The sequence below is a fragment of the Callospermophilus lateralis genome, unplaced genomic scaffold, assembly GCF_048772815.1.
Source record: "Callospermophilus lateralis isolate mCalLat2 unplaced genomic scaffold, mCalLat2.hap1 Scaffold_127, whole genome shotgun sequence".
NCBI lineage: Eukaryota > Metazoa > Chordata > Mammalia > Rodentia > Sciuridae > Callospermophilus > Callospermophilus lateralis.
Genome location: NW_027512450.1, coordinates 3192745 through 3212856, shown reverse-complemented (window position 1 = coordinate 3212856; position 20112 = coordinate 3192745).

Here is a 20112-nt window from a genome sequence, read left to right as displayed (position 1 = left end):
GCACTCTCATTTTTATTTCTACATGAGACATGGACTGTGATTTACATGAGTCTCAAACAGTCTTTAGTGTAGAAAGCCTTGAATGGTCATCGCCAGCAAAACTCTCTTCTACTGATGAAAGTATTTTGAAAAGACCACTTTCAACAATTGTCTGGGAAATGAATCCTTCAGTCCTAATGGTGCCATAAAAAAACAGTTCCCTATAGTGACACCACAAAAATTCACTTTTCAGTCTAAGTTCTGTACGTAGTTTATGGTACTAGTGAGACTGTATTCCTTATAAAAAGGGAAGACAGTGCAATTAATTACAGTTTTGACTCCTGTGTAAACTGAATATCAAATTAATGGTCATCTTATGTCTTTTCTGCTGTTCATTTTAAATCCCTTAAAAATACTTCTTTTGATCTTTATAACTTAGCTGAGTGAGTGAAACTCATACTCTTCCCCAAATCATTTGAGCCTGCTCACCATAATTTTCTCAAGAAACTACTACAACACTGTTTTTTTTTAACCATTCCTGTAGGGCAAGTGAGTACTAAAAAGTAGAAAATAGGATCATATGTTTTCAGATTGAATCATCTGATTTTTGTCTTTATTGCAACATGGAATAAATGTCCTTCTGGTAAGGAGAGTGAAGTGACCTAGCTAGGATTGTAATTTCTTCTGTTCCTTTGTGTTTTCTAAGTACATAGAATTTAAAGTTCTCAGGTGCAGTATAAATTTTTTTTGGAATCTTGTTCAACATCCTGTTGTAAAAGTGTCCTCTTAAATAATTAGAATTTCTAAAACTGCAGGATGCAGAGGAATGGTGTAAGAAAATATAATTGCCAATTTATCAAAGTGATCATGAGTGAAGACTCTTCAACTTTGACACACTGATTCCTGGATCTATGTAGTCTATCTCTTGGTAGCACAATCTGATATAATGATGTGAAATTTAACAAGTGTTAGCAACACCATCACATTTTCCAATATCCTACCATGCCAGTAGCTTTTTGTTCCTTTTGTAGATGACAATACAGTGGATACCATGGTCATAGACAATAGTAATATCTTTATTTTTGTTAAATGTGGTCTGATTCAATTTTAGGCAGGATCTATTGATACTTTATTAGTGATGCTTGCTTAGCATTTATTATCTGTAAAAGCAAAATGTAAAAAAAAAATGTTTGGGGTTTTCTGGTTAAAATTATTTCTGAGGTCCACTTGTTAATTTATTATGAGAGAATGATGAAAAGAATTATTCTCTAACAAGAACCTAGAGATAGACCTTTCCTCCTAGCTGGTGGATATTTGGAAGAGGAATTTGATAGATAAAATGTGGTGATGGAAACCATTATGGTACTCAGTCCTCATTCATCCTGTGCAGCATCCGAGGCTGGATAAAAACAACTAGCCAAGTCCAGTTGTCAACTTGGTTGTCTTGTACATTGTCCATGATGTATGTGCTTTGGTATGTGATATCATGAAATTCCATGATATTTACACTGCATTGACTCTCTCAGAGATGCATCCTTATTACTGTACCCCCCCAAATTTTATAGTCATCAAAAGTTCCTTCTAGACCCTTGACCAAGTCTTGATTTCTTTCTATTAGTTTATGTACCTTCTTACCTGAGGTAACTTCTTTTTCTACATGAAAGTGTGGATGAAGTGTGCTGCCAAGTATTCTGCTCTTTAGAAAGAGTTTTTTTTTCCATTTTTTTAAAGGCTAGCCCTGAAAGATGCTGTACAATGGTGTTATTTTATTTCAGTTTACTTCTAAATGAAGATAACTCATATTAATTTTTAGCAATATTTTGATAGAGGTTGGCCAATTTACTTTTCTATCTGATTTGCAAAAGGGACCTTTTCCCAAAGAAGGAAATGAAAAGGTGTTGTATCACACCATTGCTCTGAAATTGATTGGGGTCTTCTGAGAAAGAGTGTAGGTTCAGTGACTAACTTCTTGGTTAGTTTTTTGCTTAGTGATTGGTCACACTCTACAAGTGTGACCTCAGGGGAAATGCCAAGGAAGATAGAGAGTAAAATAAGTAGAAGCTATCAATTGATTATGCTTTTGTAACTTAAGTAGGGTTTTCGAACTACTATATGACTTACATATCTCTCTGCCATCCATTTAAAGTGAAAATATAAAATTCATCTTTATTTTTTATGTATCATCAATAAATTTCTAAAAATAAAATTTAAACCTATTTTTTTCTAATCCTGTTTATGATTTCTCTATTTTCTTGATTATATGAATTTTTATAACTGATACTAACTTGATAATCTGTATCAATTCCTGGTTTACACACAGTTATTGATATTTGCCTCTTTTTAGTTATAGTTGGCCTCCAGTAACAAAGGGAAAGATCCCTTTCTGTCTGCTCCTCCCAGCCCTGATCCAGCCTGTCAGCTTCCCAGACCCTTATGCAGTTGGTTGTAAATTCTGCCAAAATTTTTCAATATTTTTCAAGATTAAAAAAAAATCAAAAACTTTAAAAAATACTTTAAAAAGAAAAATGTGCAGGGAGAAAGCAGCAATATATTTTTTCATAATTTGGCGTTTTAAATTTTTTTAATATTTGTCTGTATTTAATGTAGGTCAGCCACTGATACTTCATCAAGAAAACAGTTTCTTTGCTGAGTTCAGGTGACCAAGGAATAGCCACACCCTAAGAAAAAAACAGAACACACACACACACACAAAAAAAATAAAACACAGAATCATCTTTATCCTAACATTTTATATGATGTTTCAGATCCCCGTAACTTTGCACACAAGATTCTGTGTTCAGTTGAATTTTAACTTCTTTTTGTATTTGTATAGAGTGTGACTATTGAATTGAAACATTTTATTCTAAGCGTCTTTGTGGTTTCTTGTGAGGTTAAGTGGGTGAGAGGGAGAAGGGAAAGTGGGGGATTCTTTTGTATCATAACATGAAGTTTCCCACACAGTCTGCTCCCAGGTGCCAGACTTCAAGTTTTTCTTTCACTGGTATACTTTGATTATTCTTACTTCCCCTTTACCCATAAGTTAAAACTTATGGTAACAGCACTTTATCAAACTGCACTTATTAAGAACAATTTTAAAAATATAGTTATAGTTCACTTCATCAGTCTGCACTTATTGCTTATGGTTTCACTCATCTGCTATGCCTGTTTTTGGTGTCTAAAAAACCAATATTGTATTTTCAATATTTTACCCAGGTTCCTACATGTATATACTGCAAAGAAAATCTGGTCTGGAAATATTCCATTTTGATTGAATGCTATAATCAAGAAAATAAAATTTAAATATGCTAAATATATCTCCAGAATTTCTCAAGTAGCTATGCTTAAAACAAAGAGAATATCCTGAAAAGAAAAACCATTGTCAGCTTCAAGAAAGCATAAATAGACCCCAAGTACTTATCACTAATGATGGATTATAGATGATAAATACAGAATAACCTCAAGATTTAAAGGAAAACTAGTATTCAACCTGATATTCTTAACTGAAGCGGACTGTCCATTAATGATAAATAATAATAGATTTTCATTAATGATAAAATTCTAAAAAGCTGTATTCTGTGCCTCATTTCAAAGAGAGTTACTCAATATAGAAGAAAAATCAAACAAAGGAAGCAGAGTTTGTGGATGAAACAGTGGCTCTAACTACAGAGCTGAAGAAAGTTATGCTGATTCTGCAGTAGACCTTGAAAATAATTTTGTTAGCATACCTCAGTCTTACCTTTAAAATGATGCTTTAATAGAAATATTAGCTAGTGAGTAGTCAAGTGATTGAATGTAGCAAAAGTTAGAAGATTCTAGTGGTCTATTTTCTTCACCACACACACACACACACACACACACACACACACACAAATTGAACATTACAAAATATAGAGAAAAACAAAGTGATGAAAAAGAAAGTAAAAACCCAGTAAACACAAATAATGGAAAGTCAAGTTTTTCATATGAAACACAGTAAAATGTGCACTTTTTGTAGCATTTGATGGATAGAAGAAAGTAGTATTGATTGTTCTTGATGGTAAGAACATCCCTCCATGAGCAGCATTCATGTCCTGATATTGGATGCCAGAAAGGCTAATAAATTAGAGAAAGAAATCATTCTTACTTCTGGTGTGTGTTTTGAATCAAATTTGTGAAAATGATTACTGGTTTTTAACCTTCATAAATTTTCTGTAGACAAAGAATGCAACACATAATTATTTTTAAAATAGAATAGCTAACTGATGATGAATGAACACAAGGACTTGTAACTATTAAATAATAGACTGGGGTGTAGTGGTCTGTACAGATGCTCATACTCAGAAATAATAAAGTGCCCAATGCAAATTAAGCAGAAAATCACATAATAATGATTACATAAATGATAATCAAACACTAAAGCCTTTTAATATTTGACTCATTGGCCTTAAGAGAAAGAAGTGGCCCCATAAGCCAAATTGGTTTTCTTCCCTCTCTCATTGCCATTCGAAAAAATAATGGAAACCCCTGATACTTTGTAAAGGGTCTTCCATGTATTTATTTCAAAATTATGGTCAATATCAGACAACTAATAGTAGGTATGGCTAAATTTAGTTTCCTTTTAGAACTTTACATAGTTGCAGATAGAGTGGAGGCTGCTGATTTGGGTGTAAATTTTGGAAACTACAGTTTTATATAGTCCTGGGGTTTGAACGCAGGGGTGCTTTATTACTCATATATATTCACAATTCTTCAATATTTTATGTTGAGACCTGGTCTCTGTTACAAAGCCTGGCCTTGAAGTTGTGATCATTCAGCCTCATACTCTATGATTTTTGAGATTACAGGTATGTACCACCACATCAACCTGGACACTTCCTTTTATTTTTTTACACGAATCTAATAATCAAAAGTATTTTAAATATTTCTGCTTTTTCTTTGATATAAAATATTCAATACTAACTTTCCAAATTGGTTTTCACCATCACATTCTTTTTTTTCAAAAGGCCAATATTCATGTTGTGTAGTTGTACATTTTTTTTCCCCAAAAGGTATACTCAATAGATTGTATTCTGAGTTAGCAAGTCAATTTTATATGTTTCAGAAAAACAAATTGCCATAAATTGTTCTGGTTATGCTCTTAATAGAAGTACCTTACTCTTAGTCATTATAAAAAAAAATAAAAAAGAAGGGAATTTAGTAAAGTCAAAAGGTAAGATCCAACAGTTGGCTAGTTTTTCCAACCAGATGTTTATGATTTGATTGTTTCCCTTTTAAATTTCTTATTCTGATTGCTCTGATGGCTTTTCCTATGATATATAGTAGTCAGCTCAATTTAAAAGAAGTAGTTTATGTGAAATCTGGATACTAAGGGAAATAAATATCTGGAACAAATTAATAGTACTCAATATGTTTCTGATGATTATATACAGCTTCCTCCTACCATTCTGAGATTGCAATTCATAGAGCTTTAAATGACTTTCATTCCTCACTATATTTCACTAATTAGCACATGCAGAAATAATTTTTCAACAAATTTATATTAAAGAAGTAGCAATTTAAAGAAAAACAGATATAATTCACACCTGTGAAATTAAAACATGACATTTTGCCAAAGAATATTTGGCATATTCAAAGAATAAAATGAAGAATTGTTGCTTTTCTTTATGTGGTAGGACACAGTTTATTGTCATGTTGTTTCAAAAAAAAAAAAAAAACATTGACAGCTTCCTTATGGAAAAAACAGTTGTTATTGTTTAACATGGATTTTACTTGAAATTTTTTTTTTTTTTTTTACCCATTTGAACACTGAGAAGCTATTTGCTGCGGTCAAACACAGTGAGATACTGTTGTAAGATGTATCTCTGAAACATCTGCAGTTCTTTTCATTTTATATAACAGCATCATGCACACCCAGCATGAGAAGAGGTTGCTCATTAATTTTGGTATCAATACTGGCTTAGGTACATTGAAAAGATGTTGAGAAAATTACATCTATAATGGTGGAATCTCCCATTTCTTTGTTTTCATTTTTCCTGTGGTGCTTCTGCTCTTGATATTAGTTATGTTAACTTTAATTTGAATTGTCCATACAGTTTCTTAAAACATAAGACACTTAGAATTGAGAAAATCACTTATAGCATATTTATTTCATAAACTGATATAAGATTCAATGAAAGACTTCAGCATTATTAATGCACATTTTATCAAAATTCCATTAAGTCACAATTTGAGATACAGTATTAAAATCTTACATAGCTAAAGGTTTTTTAACAATGAATAATAGGCACCCTAAGCAAGTATGTAGTTCCAATTATTCATTTACTTTACTACATTCATTCATAATATCATAGTTGATAAATACCACACATCAGAGTGTCTGTTTTTAAAAAAAAAAATTGCTTGGTAAATTACTAACCATGCAGCATGCGATTTTTATTTATTATTGGTTCATCATACCCATATCTTACCCACATAGTAAGATTGCTATAATATTCAATAAGTTGTAGCTAAAAACATGAAATACCACATAACCTATTGTACAGATTATATAAATGCTCTTATTATTTCTTCATCCTTTTCACAAATATTTATCAGGAATTTACTATATGATAATTAGAACTAAGATCATCCTAATTATTTCAGATATTTGAAAAAAAATGCAAGACCTCATTTAAAAATGGCAATATAGATTTCAGAAATAAATACTGTTTCTCTAGTGAATAATGTGTATAGAAATCTGTTAAGGTCTTGGGGTATGCAAATATATTTGAGATGCATCAGAGAATGCATATGAAAAAACCATAGTATTTATCATGTTACATTAATGAAGTGAAATATCATACCAAAATGTTAAAAAAAATTAACTTTTGGGAAAAAAGCAAAAGTGTGCACTAGTATTTGAAATAAGGTAATAATAATTTTTACCATAATTAGTTGTTTCTGGGTCTCATTTCACTCTTTACTTTAATTATCGATCCATTTTGTTAAGTACCCCTATAGGTGTTATTGGAAAATATTGGCATTTAGTGAATAATGCCACCAATTTTCTGTTCTGCAATATTAAAGAACTATTTCAGATTTATTGCAATGAATAGTTTTGCTTAAATGTAACAGTAGTTTTTCAATGTAGAAATTACTAAGATAACTCTGGGTGTTCTCAAAGTCTATAACAACCATATTTGATGAAATTTGTGGCATAGTGTATAAGAAAAGATGCTTCTCTACCACAAACCAGACATCATTCAAATAACCTTGTGTAGTATCAGCATATACAAGTTTGCATGAGGACTTTTGCATCTTTTCTCCTTTTACTTCCCACCTACAACATGGCTTATTTTTCATAAGCAAATTTCTATACTTGTTAAACCTCTCATACATCTCAGAATTTACTAGGAGGGATCCATGACAACCTAGAAACAAACATGTGAGACAGTGTGTAGATTAATCTGGGAATGGAACCACCATTTGACTCAGGTATCCCTTCTCCTTGGACTATACCCAAAGGAATTAAAAACAGCATACAACAGGGACACAGCCACATCAATGTTTATAGCAACACAATTCACAATAGCTAAACAGTGGAGCCAACCTAGATGCCCTTCAGTGGATGAAAGGATTTAAAAATGTGGCACATATACACAATAGAATTTTATGCAGCAATAAGAGAGAATAAAATCATGGCATTTGCAGGTAAATGAATGGCGTTGGAGAAGATAATGCTAAGTGAAATTAGCCAATCCACACACACACAAAAAAATGCCAAATGTTTTCTCTGATACAAGGAGGCTCACTCATAGTGGGGTAGGGAGGGGGAGCATGGGATGATTAGATGAATTCTACATAGGAAAGAGGAGTGGGAGGTAAAGGGAGGGACAGGGGATTAGAAACGATGGTGGAATGTGATGGACATCATTATTCAAAGTACATGTATGAAGACTTGAATTGGGGGTCAACATACTTTATATGCAACCTGAGATATGAAAAAAATGTGGTATATATGTGGGATAAGAATTGTAATGCAAAAAAACCCCAGAAAGTATTTGTGTTAAGGCATGAATTAGTGTGAACATACTTAATATACAAAGGTATGAAAAATTGTGCTCTATATGTGTAATAAGAATTGGAATACATTCCACTGTTGTATACGTAAATATATAAAATCAATAAAAATTCATATGCCATTCAGTCACTACAGAGCCCTTCCAGGGGCAGAAGTTGCAATTTTTTAAAAAATTTCCTCTCATATACGAAGTATTAGAAGATTGTGCCATGAGAGAGAAACTTAAAAAGTTTTAAAAGTAATGCAAACACAATGCTGCAACACTATTTTTTAAAAGATGGATACTTGATTTTAAATTATTGAACCTGTATTTTATACCTCCTTATTAAAATTTGAGAAGAAGATACAATCATTGAAGAAGATACAATACATTACTAGGCAAACTGTTGAAGTACTGATTTAAATCTCCCTGTATATAAAGTTATCATGAAGGATGTAAAAACCCATAATTTCCTCTTTGTTGTATTCATGTAATGAAATTGTAGATAGAAGTGTATTGCATTAAAAAATGAACAGAAACTAGACACTTTTACTATACAAGACTGCTGATGAAGAAATGTGTGTGTGTGTGTGTGTGTGTGTGTGTGTGTGTGTGTGTGTGTGTGTGTGAAGAAGATATCACGGGGACAAATGAGTTGTGGCTTTGAATTAAATGATGTGTGCCACATGACCTCAATGAAAATTTGACAAATTTGATATTCTAAAAAAATTGATAACTGTTCTAATATCTGAGTAGTAAGTTTTTAAAAAGTTTTTAACAACATGAAATCATGGACTAATTTTGGTTGTTACAGTCATCATTGTCAACCCAAAAAATTCAGAGGTAAAAATTATGTGTGATCAAAACATCAGTTGACAGACAAACTTAGAGCTTTATTCTATTCAGAGAAGGCAGATGCATTGGAAATCTTTATTTTTTTAATTCTGGAGATAATTGTATACCTATCAAAGTTTATAAAAATATGTTTTTTTAATTTCCATTCTGGACAACAGTGGTCAGCAGAATCATCGGTTGTCACCTTCATTTTGACCTCTCCATCACCTTGTCTCACTTGAACCGTTTTAATTTTATGCTCTGCAGAAGTCAATTTTTTGTATTCAGCTAGTTCTCCTTTAATGTGCCAGTGCTCTGTCTTTGTGTTACACATTCTTTTGTTTTGATTTATTTAGAATACATGCTGTGCCATTATGATTTTAACTTTGTTGTGTTGGTTGAATAACTTGTAATACTTAAATACTTGAGGTCACAGTGAAAAACCATACCAGTATTTCTTTCAGCTCCATTTCAAATATATTTATTTGATACCAGTATTTCTTTCAGCTCCATTTCAAATATAATTAACCTAAATATTTTGGATGTTTATCAAAGGTCTTTCATGAGGAAAGTAAATTTATGAAATAATAGATGTGTAACATATATGAGTAATGTTGGCTTAGATCAAATTTTGAAAACTTAGTTGGCAAAATATCGGATCACCTGAAAAGAAGCATGAATTTTGAAATCTGAATGCCTTGGTTCTCAGTATTATCATTCTTTATATATATATATATATATATATATATATATATATATATATATATATATATATATATATATATATTAATTATCAATAGACCTTTATTTATTTATATGAGGTGCTGAGAATCAAACCCAGTGCCTCACATATGCGAGGCGAGTGCTCTACCATTGAGTTACAACCCAACACCATCATTCTTTTTTAAAAAAAATACTTTTAATTGTAAATGAACTCAATGCCTTTATATACTTGGTTTATTGTGTGTGGTGCTTAGAATCAAACCCAGGGCCTCACATGTGTGAGGTAAGTACTCTACTACTTAGCCACATCCCCAGTCCCTGTATTATCATTCTTTATTGAATTTATTTCTTATTAAAGTATATAGATTTTAAGACATTTTTTACAGTATTATGTAACTTTTAGCATGGTTAGATTAGAGTGATGCTCATATGTTACCATAGAGCAGACAATTATATTTTGTCTAGACTTGATTATATCAGTAGTTTTCATGCACTATATATATACAGCAAGCAACCTATTTCCAATGAGAAACATGTCAGTTAATGTATTTAAAGCCATTGTTACAAGTTTGTAATGTATGTTTTCCAATTTGTTTTATATGTATGTGATACATTACAAAAAATATTGTTCTTAATTGAAAAAAGGATATAAAATGTAAAACCACAATTTTTCATAAATGAATATTGCCAATTGTTTCCCATCCCTTTCTTATGTTGGGTGTTTTGACTTGAGATTCAGTTAGCTAATTAATGGATAAATTAATTAAACACTTATGAAATTTAGTTGGGATTTAATTTAGCTTGTAATTTAATTATTTGATTCTTTATTGCATCCATTCACCCACATCAATAATTTTGTGAATGTTATAATACCAATCTAAAAAAACAACCAAAAAAGCAAACTGAGGAGTATGGGAGGAGAGGAGTAATGGTGATAGAAGTTACCAGGTAAAATCTTTGTAATTCATCAAGATCTGCCTCAGGAACATATTCCTCTTTTAGTGTGTGTGTTGTTAAAATTTGTTTTAACTAGTTAAACATGACAGTACAATGATATTGACATATCATATTTTTGAATAAGATGGGGTATAATTTCTCATTTTTCTGAGTGTACAGGTTGCAGAATCACATTGGTCATACAGTCATGAATATGCATACAGCTATACTAATGTCTGTTTTATTCAGCTGACCTTCCTTTCCCTCCTTACCTTCCCTTCCCCTCCCATCAGTTCTCTCTTCCCAATCTAATGTGACACACTTCTTTTTTTTCCCTCACATCATCATACATGTATTCTGTATAACGATGAGGGTCTCCTTCCATCTTCCGTGCAATTCCACTTCTCCCTCACTTTCCCCCCCACCTCTCTTCCCAAGTGTGTTTTATTATACATAATGAATTTTAAAAGCAACTGTCACCATTAAATATAATTTAATAGAAAAATTTGACATGAAATACTAATATTAAAATTATTAAACAAAGAACATATAAGTCAGAAAATTCCATATAATATAGACAGTTATGTCATTGGAAATGAAAAACAAGCTCCTGCTCCGAGTCTTACAGGTTAATTTCAGCTGCTCTGCACTGCAGGTATCATCTCTCCTGTGTTCCAGGGCCAAAGTCTCTGCTCTCCCTGGTGTCTTATGGGGTCTATAAAACAGAACAAGATAAAAAAATCACTTGGGATGAGTTGCTGGCCACAGAGAGTGGCCAGGACCACAATTGTCCTCAGGAAATGCAAGATGTACTTGGACCCTGATCTCTCCTGGGGTCTGGGCAGGGAGCACTGAGACTGGTATGCTGACTTAAGCTGAGGGTGTTGTCTGTGGGAAGAGTATCTATGAATGTCCTCAGAAGGAAATTCTCATGGATATTCACCTTCAGATCCTTCTGACGCTGCTTTCCTAGAGAGTGAACATGAGGCAATGGGAAGAGTTCTCTAAGACATCTGGGTGTAAAGGCTTAGTAGCATACATCTGGAATCCTGAAGAGCAGCATCTGTGATGACACAGGGTGGAGCAAGGTCCCTGGCTCCTCCAGCCCTACCCTCTGTAATGCCATTCCTCAGAGAGCTTCCTGCACTGATTTTTACCAAATTGTACCTTCTCTTGCATGGCCATGGTCCCATGCAACTATAGAATCTTCAGTGCTCTAATTGATTCTGATGGATTGCAAAAAAGTGCAACAAAGAATCTTGAGAAAGCAAAGGAGAATATGTGGACTGATATGACGTCTGCTCTCCTTCCCATTCTTTCCAGACTCACATTTCCTCTTCCTAAACTGCTTTATCGCCTTTGCTGCATTAAGCCCATATATTGAATCAGGAGAGGGCCCCTGGAAACAATTCATGTTAAGGGACCTACATTCCAATTGCATAATCTTGACCTAGGAAAGGAAGGATACATTCATGCATGCCCAGAGCCAGCAAAGTCAGAACCCAGCTATTCAGTGGTCAGTAAACCAGAACCAGATTGTTTGTGTCTCATGTATCAGGCAACAACTCAGTATTTCTGATGCTCCCTACAACTCAAACTCAGTATATGGGTATGCAGTATTACTCAGCATGATTCAGTGGTGTTGCTTGTGGTAAAAAAAAAGCAGATAAAGACTAAGAATGTTAGTGCAGAGAGATTTAACAAACATTGAAGGTCCAAGGACCTCAAAGATCTGAATGAGGAAAGCACCTTTAGAAAAGTCATAAAATGTGGGAAAGATGAAACATGGAAAATCTACAGAGTTTTTACATAAGAAAGAATAATTAAGAGAAACCAATAGAAAATCAATTACTTGCAGATTTCTTGTCCTTTTGTCCTCCTCCTCATACTCTGAATCGCTTTCTATGTTTTCTTTGTGGACTATTGCCGTGATGGTCATGATGTGGCCTTAAAAAAAGGAAAGGCAGAGTTAAATTCAAGGTGAGAACTTAAGTTGCTCCTGCTCCTGGTGTTCTAGAATTCACAGTCAAAGCTCTCCATTCTTCCTCTTGTCTGCATTCCTGTCTCCTGGTCTCCATCACCTCACCTCTGCAATGAGAAATAGATCTAGCATCCCAAGAGCTCTTTTCCACCAGTTCACATTCTGCCATTGTACTTGGTAGGGATTCTGTGTCATCCTGTTCTTCCAAGAGACAGCCACAGTCTTCCTGATTTTCTGGACTTAGGCCTCTTAAATACAAGCAAATTCAGATTTTCCCTAGTCCAAGTGCTTGGGAATTAGACAAAGACTGGAGGTTAGAAACATGTTCACGGAGGAACTTCTCCCCACTCTTTTACAGGAGAACACAGTGGCCTGTCCAGGGTGCACAGAAACAATTTTCTTTAAGTTGCCCCCATTTGGGAGTTTATTTTCGACCAGAAATAGACAAAACACAGAAGAGAAAGTGCTGCTCTAAAAAGATAACATTCAGAGGGGAATTGTGACTTCTTACTCACTACTTATCACTAGTGAGAGCTTCAATTACAGGTTTGCAAAGTGCTCTAAGAAAGTATGTCCCACTAGATTCTTTCCCTTGTGGGTCAAACCTAAAGTGCAGATCTTATTTCTTTCATGCACAATGCCAAAAAAATAATCAATAAAGAAAGCCAGGCTACTTGATGTTTATTAGAGGCAAATTTAGGACAGAATGGGACTTAACATGGAAGATTGTGTTTACCTTTAAAAGCAAAAGTTGTCTTCTTATGAACAGGATGTCAGAAGGTCTACTAACCCTACTTTTTATGAAAATAATACATATTTCTGTTTTCTCAATTTTATTCCCATTCCTTATTTCCCACGTGAGTAGGTGAACACAAATCTTACCATGAAACCTTTCCCATTTTGTCATACCCCAAGTGCTGTTCCTACCTGCAGGCTCTCCCTCGTCACAGCTTGAATCATAATCTTTGCTCCATGTCCAACCTTTAGAGACACAGACATCATCAACTGAGTTATTTAAGATTGACTCATTCTTTCTTCTACACAACTAAGCTTATGATGGTTGCTAGGGTTGGATATTTTTATCCCACACTGGATTGTGTGATTGAGGCTTGGTGCTCAGTATGGCCACATTGAGATTTGTGAAATCTGTGTGAGGAAGGGTCTGCTTGGAGGTGGTGAGGACATTTGACGGTATGAGAGTCAGAAGTAAGAATACAGATTTCTCAAATCCTTGTTAGATCCTGTTATATAAGAAGAGCAAATGAATCAACTGATCCCTGCTGGCTTCGTGTCTTGCCATGTGATGTCTCTCTACTGCACCTGCATCCCTGCAGACACCACCAATCACGCTATGCAGCTAAGAGGGTATTCACTAAAGAAAAGTGTTTGCTAGTGCCATGCTCTTGTACCTGCAGAACTGTAAGCTAAACACACCGACCTGTATAATTTATTCAGTTTCTAGGTTTCGTTATTGGAAAGAAAAATATAGTGATACTAATATTAATAGTCAGGATCATCTACATCTCTGTTCTGGGTTCTCAGACCCTCTCTGGGTTCTGTGGGTTCAGAGGCCTCAAACAGGATGCTGCAAACAATTGCAAACATTCTAATGAGAGTGGAGCTGTAAGGAGTCAAATTTTAACTACTTTCTTCCATCGGGACATTATCCCTTTCTCGTTTAAAAAGACCAAGCTGACATGCAAACTGTGATGCCAACAGTTTCAGGAATATAAACTCAGAGAACATACACTGTGCCATCATCAGAGCAGCGGTCCAGAAGAGAATGGGAATGTCCTCTGCTTTATTCACATGGGTCTACTGGCCACTTTGAAAGTTTCGTATAAAAATTAAAATTAAATTAAAAATACTGTTATTTTGGATGGCCAAGACCAGGAGTTCAAAGATGAAGCAGACAAGAATTTCCTTCCCCCGGGTTTCCGTGGACAGCAGTTTGCTAGCATGTTCTCACTCCTCATACACCTCATTTATAAGTAGACTGTGGAGTCAGTTTGCTAGAATGTTATCACTCCTCATACTCCTCATTTATAAGTAGACTGTGGAGTCAGTTTTCTAGCATGTTCTCACTACTCATACTCCTCATTTATAAGTAGACTGCAGTGTCATGCAAAAGTGAAAAGTGCCAGGAACTATCTGAGGGCCTGAGGAATCGACATAAACAAAGTCAACATTAAGTTCCAGATGGCTCCCCTCAAATTCAAGCACATCCCAACTAGAGCTCATAAGAAATGTGTGTGAAAAGCTTGGACACAATGCTATCTTAACTTCCCTACTGATTCTGGCTGGTCCTGGTGAGATCTCTGGTGGATACCTGGTTCATTGTAGAGCCCCACATGCTGAACAAGTGGGATCTTAGCACAGAGTTGCATTTATCAAATGATGTCGTGGACTAAGATTAAGACACTCTGCACAGGGAGAAGTTCTAGGATGAGAAGGAATGATGACCACAGTGGTTCTACCCTCACAGTGACCAGTCAGTGTCAGTATCCATGTATGTATAAATAGAAGGACATAGACAGTACTTGAGACTGACAGTATGAAGACGTTTCATATATACTGTCATTGTGATATTCTGCAGGCCACACATGGGGCAGCACAGACCCAAACAAGGGATCAGACACCACTGCTGTGCTGAGCTGGACCTTCAATAGAGCCCACCTTTTGCTCTGTAACTAGATGAGCTGCAATTGTGCTGATCAGGCCCCATGAAAACCCATCCAGTTAAAACATGTTTCTACAAAGTAGTGTCTACAAAAAGACCCAATAAGGTATTTTTCAGTGTCAGTTGGCACATGCAAAGTAAGCCCTTCCTTAGATAAAGTAATCTCTGGTCTTTGAATCTCCTCTGTCTCAGATGTCCACCATAAGTAAGCATAGTGCATTGGTGGACCTGAGAGTCACTGTTAAGGATTGGCCCTGTCCAGAAACTTGTGCCTAGAATGGGGATTGGAAGATGAATTCTGACACCAAGCACAAAAAAATGTATATGAACTTGAAAATTTTTTATGAGTGAAGTGTTCTGAACAATTACATGCACTGATTAAATCTAGGACCTACTGACACGTGAGGTTTGCTATTAAATGAAGTTGCTACTGTTGCAGTGACAGAAATGAAGTGGAGCTTTTTCTTTATAGAGTGTCGTGAAAATTTTCTGGGTTTTGATGGGATATGTTTTGCATGTTAATTGAGCTATTGGTGTGAAATGAACTGCACACATGGAAAGTTTACAGTTTGATCTATTTACACATATACAAAATCATGATCTAATGGAGATGGCTTTTTTGTTTAAACATGTGGACATTGGCATCTTGGCATGTATATATCTAAAGAAACAGACAAATATGCAAAAACGAACAAAAAGTCACACTCAGAATCATGTTGCAAGAATGCACACAGAGATACATGTAGAAAACTCTCATTGACCTAACCACGTTGCTCAACTCACACAGGTGCTTCAAGGAAATATGCAGAATGGCCATAGATTTATTTTAATCAATTTAGACCACAAGGGGCTGGGGATGTGGCTCAAGCGGTAGCGTGCTCGCCTGGCATGCGTGCAGCCCGGGTTCGATCCTCAGCACCACATATAAAAAAAAGATGTTGTGTCCACCAAAAACTAAAAAATAAATATTAAAAATTCTGTCTGTCTGTCTCTCTCTCTCTCTCTCTCTCTCTCACCTCTCTCTTTAAAAAAAAAAATAATTAGACCACAAACCCCTCACTTCTCATTCTCAAGGAGGTAGTGGAATCACTGAGTCTCTGCACTCAAAAGGAACGAAGACTCTCTGACCCTTGGCGTCATCTACATTTTGCAACAGAAAGAGAGTGAGGCCAGGATACATACCAATTATGGATCCTCTTGAATCCTCCTGTGAATACAGAAAAGGAGTCACTATGAAGATCAAGCCATGCTCTGACCTGTGTGCACAAGTCTTTTGTTTACTTGGTGACATTCGAATATCCAATGATAATGTGGGCAAATCAAGGGAACAGATAGCAAATGTACTCTCACCAAATGACACAAGCTTTTCTAGGGGATTTGTGTCACAGGTCTATATTAGGTGATAATTAAGGAATTCGATGGCCAGGAGGGAAAACCATAGCCAGGCACAAAGCTTGTTATCATACAGTGTGTAGTTTATACTGTTTCTTGTTAATGTTGCTTTCAGTGAGGTCTCATTTGGCAACGGACACCCTCAATGAGAATCTGCACAGTCAGGAAATTGTGTATGTCATCTCTTGTAATATCATATTACAAGAGAAAGAGAAACTAAAGAGCAACACTAGATTTCAGAGGAAGATGAGCAACCTTACCATGGCTTTTGATGGGGTCTCTCGACTCATGCTTTCTCCAGGAATAAACTCCACCATGTCACCTGGGTGAACTAGGAGGATGCAGAATAATGATTAGTATACTGATTTAAGGCTTATGAATAGTTCAGGGCATTTCTTGATATGGACATCAGTGAAAATATACAGCAAAGATAAGAACAAGAATGAGAGATGCCTGCAAATAGAGTGTATCACACCCAGTGTACCGTATCACTGCACAGATGAATATAGGGTTAGAACGACAAAAAGCTATCTTGTTAGAAATTTCTAGCAAAATTGGGGTGCACCGAAACTTAGGGGAAGGATTCTATCATCGAGGACCGGTTACTGAGTCTCAAACGTGAGCCAACAGTGCGACCAGAGATCCAGGATGACTGATCCGCCGCCCGCCCTGCGGCCTGCCCTGTGGCTACAGACAGTGGGGTGCTGCCGAGAAGCGACCAGCAAGGAGAGAGAAACGGCACTACGGATTCTGTGGAGTCCTCCCGGCTGTGCCCTCACTGAGCTCTGGGCTGAGTTTGGGGTTTGAGATTGGGGAAGGAAGCAGTCCAGTTCTATCACCAACAATGGAAAATCCACCAAGGAAGCCAGCGGACACCATCTTGATCAGCTGACTTCACCATCGCCAGGTTCCGACAGATTGCAACAATAAAACAGCATGAACAACCAGACTACATATAACTTATCAAATGCAAATAGATGAATTCTACAAACAGGTCTATATTCCACCTAAGCCCTTAACTACCCCCAAGTACTCCTGTCTATTCTCTTGGTAATATCCGCGTGCATTTGCGTAACACCCCAAAGTAGCTAACATATACTAACCTCCATACAAGCAAATCACCCGACCTTAACATAAAATTCTAAGTCCAAACCTCAGTTCTCTATACGCCATCAAAATCTGAAGGATTTAATAAAACAAATGAATTTACCTTAAATCACAATTAAATCCAACATCTCTAAACATCATCTCCTAACACAAAGGAGAGATAGTGGAACTATAAAAACCAAAACAAATTTAAAGGAGAAAACAGAAACACAGCAGTCAAAGAGAGTTGGAAAGTAACATGAGCACCATGAAAAAACAAGGGAAAAAAAAGAGTACAAACAATGCAGGAAAACTTAAATACAATAGAGAAGCTAGAGGCACCAGAAAATTGGATGGAGAAGGAAGTCAAGGCATACCTAATTAAGATGGAATGGAATCTCAGAGAAGAGTTTATACAGCAAGATCAAACAATGAACGTATATTTTGAAAATGAATTAAATAAGCAAATTCAAATGTCAAAGAACGAGCTCTATCACGAAATAGAGATTTCAAAAAAAAAAAACAGTAATCCTAGAAATGCAGGAAACGATAAAGCAAATTAAAAATTCAAACGAGAATATTACAAATAGACTAGATCAAGCAGAAGCCTGAACATCAGATAATGAAGACAAAGTTTATCAACTTGAAAAGAATATAGTCAACACAGAAATGATGCTTAAAAGACATGAGCAATCTATCCAAGAGAAATGGGATGTCATAAAAAAACCAAACGTGAGAGTCATTGGGATAGAAGAAGGCATAGAGGTTCAAACCAAAGGAATGAACAATCTATTGATTGAAATAATCCTAGAAAATTAACCAGATGTGAACGATGAAATGCATTGCCAAATCCGGGAAGCCTACAGGACCCCAAACCTTCAAAACCGTAATAGACCAACTCCAAGACACATAATTATGAAGATATTCAACATACAGAAGAAGGAGAGAATATTAAAAGCTACGAGAGAAAGGAGGCATATTACATTCAGGGGTAAACAAATTAGGTTAACGGCTGATATTTCATAACAGACGTCGAAAGCGAGAAGATCCTGGAGCAACGTATTTCAACTGCTAAAAAATAATGGATTCCAACCAAGAATACTGTATCCAGCAAAATTTAGCTTCAGATTTGACAATGAAACTAAAATATTTCATGATAAAAAAAAAACATAAAAGAGTTCACAGCCATAAAACCAGTACAGCATGGCATCCTTAGCAAAACACTAAAAGAAGAGGAATTGAAAAACAGCACCCCAAACTAACAGTGGGAGGTAACTCAGTAAAGGGAAGGGAAAAAATAAACAAAAAGGAAAAACTAGCCATATTAAAATAAATAAATAAACAAGCATGAGGTTAATACTAAGCACATGTCAATAGTAACCTTAAACGTTAATGGCTTAAATTCCCCAATTAAGAGACATAGGCTAATAACCTGGATGAAAAAAAACAAATCAAAAAATACGCTGCCTTCAGGAGACTCATCTGATAGGAAAAGACATACACAGACTGAAGGTGAAAGGTTGGGAAAAATCATACCACTCACATGGTGCCCCGAAGCAAGAAGGAGTGGCCATAGTCAAATCGAATAAACTCAAATTCAAACCTATGTTAATCAAAAAGGGTAAAGAAGGAAACTACATACTATTAAAAGGAACCACCCACATACAACATAACAATTATCAATATGTATGCATCAAACAATGGTGCTGTATCATTCATAAATCAAACTCTCCTCAAGTTCAATAGTCAAATAGACCACAACAGAATAATTATGGGTGACTTAAACACAAGGCTCTCTCCATTGGACAGATCCTCCAGACAAAAGCTGAATAGAAACTATAGAACTCAATAACCCAATCAATAACATAGACTTAACCAACATATATAGAATATATCAACCATCATCAAGTGGTTACACGTTCTTCTCAGCAGCACAAGAATCCTTCTCAAAGATAGACCATATATTATGCCATAGGACAACATTTAGAAAATATAAAGGTGCGGAGATAATACCATGCATCTTATCTGATTACAGTGGAATGAAACTGGATATCAATGATAAAAGAAGGAAGGAAAAACCATACATCTCATGGAAAATGAACAATAGGTTACTGAATGATAAATGGGTTACAAAAGACATAAAGGAGTAAATCAAAAAATTCTTGGAGATGAATGGAAATACAGACACAACATATTGAAATCTATGGGACACAATGAAAGCAGTTTTAAGAGGGAAATTCATTTCCTGGAGGTCATTTCTCAAAAAATGAAAAAACTAACAAATAAATGAGCTCAAACTTCATCTCAAAGCCCTAGAAAAGGAAGAGCAAAACAACAGCAAATATAGTAGAAGGCAAGAAATAATTAAAATTGGAGCGGAAGTCAACCAAATTGAAACAAACAAAAAAAAAACCATTAAAAATTGATAAAACAAAAAGTTGGTTCTTTAAAAAAATAAATATGATTGACAGACCCTTAGCCAT